This window comes from Tenrec ecaudatus, chromosome 6, assembly GCF_050624435.1.
Source record: "Tenrec ecaudatus isolate mTenEca1 chromosome 6, mTenEca1.hap1, whole genome shotgun sequence".
Taxonomy (NCBI): Eukaryota; Metazoa; Chordata; class Mammalia; order Afrosoricida; family Tenrecidae; genus Tenrec; species Tenrec ecaudatus.
The window spans coordinates 25162563-25164095 of NC_134535.1; positions in this window are offsets into that span (position 1 = coordinate 25162563).

Below are 1533 nucleotides of genomic sequence, written 5' to 3' on the forward strand. Positions count from 1 at the left end.
GGAGAAAAGATTGAAGTTGTCAAGGATTCCGTCTTGCTTGGGTCCACAATCACTGCTCATGGAAACAGCAGTCAAAAGCTCAAATGACGCATTGTGCTGGGTATTGCTGCCTCATTAGAGTATTGAAAAGTGAGGGTGTTACTTTGACACCTAAGGTGTGCCTAACCCAAGCTATGGTATTTTGAATCGGCTCATATGCATGTGGAAATTGGGCATTGAATAAGGAAGACTGAAGAAGAATTGATGTGAATTGTGGTACCGGGGAAGAATATTGAAGTACTAGGGCCTGCCAAAGGGACAAACAAGTCAGTTTTGAAAGAACTATGGTCAAAGTGCTCCTCGGAGTCAAGGATGGCCAGACTTTGTCTCGTGTGCTTTGAACGCGTTGTCAGTAGTCTAACCCCTGGAGGAGGACATCAAGCTTGGTCAAGTGGAGGGGCAGTAAAAAGAGGAAGGCCCTCAGTGAGGTGGCTGACACTGTGGCTGCAACGATGGGCGCAAGCACAGGAACAAGCGTGCGGATGATGCAGGGCTGGGCAGTGCGGTGCCCAGGGTCCGCTTAGTGGGAATCAGCTGGAATGCACCCAACAGCAGAAGCCTCTCTGGCATTGATGCAAGTAAAACGAAATCTTTGTGAACGTCAATACTTTCTGTTTCTCCGGTTGCTGCTTATTGGTTCTGTAAATGGTTTCTACTGCGGTAGAAAATCCAACATTATAATCTGTCATCTTTTACACTTTTTTAATTATTAAAAGAACATTTTATTGGGAGCTCTTACAGCTCTTATAACAATCCATACCCAAATGGTATCAAGCTTAAGTGTACATAGGGTGCCATCATTATTTTCTAGACATTTATTTTCTATTAAGCCCTTGGTATCAGCTCCTCTTTTTTCCCTTCCTCCCTGCCCCCTACCCTCATGACCCTATAATAAATTATGAATTATTATTATGTTCATATCTTACATTGACCCCATTGTATCTGTTGTTCGTCCCCCTGGAGGGGTGTGTGCGGTTATGTGTCAATCAGTGCTATCCGTTCTCCCTTCCTCCCCTCTTCTCTCCCCCTACCCCCTACCCTTCTGGTATCACTACTCCCATTCCTGTTCCTGGATTCAGTGTGTCATGAGCTCTTATCTCTTATCTGTACCTGTGCACATGCGCTGGTCTAGCCCGAAGTGAAAGGCTGTACTGGGGGGTGAGGAAGCCTCAAAGAACCAGAGGGATATTGTGTGTTTTATCTGTGCTTTACTGCACCCTGGTTGACTCATCCCTTCCTTGTGACCCTTCTGTGAGAGGGGATGTCCCATTGTCGACAGATGGGTTTGGGGTCTCTGTTTTGAGCCCCCTCGTTCTCCACAATATGGTTTTGTTGTTGCTGTTGTTTGTTTTGGGTCTTCTGATGCTGTTACCCGGTCTGTCGACACCTAATGATCACACAGACTGATGTGCTTCTTCCATGTGACCTTGTAGGTTCTCTACTAGATAACCACTTGTTTAACATCAAGCCTTTAAGAACCCAGATGCTATGTCT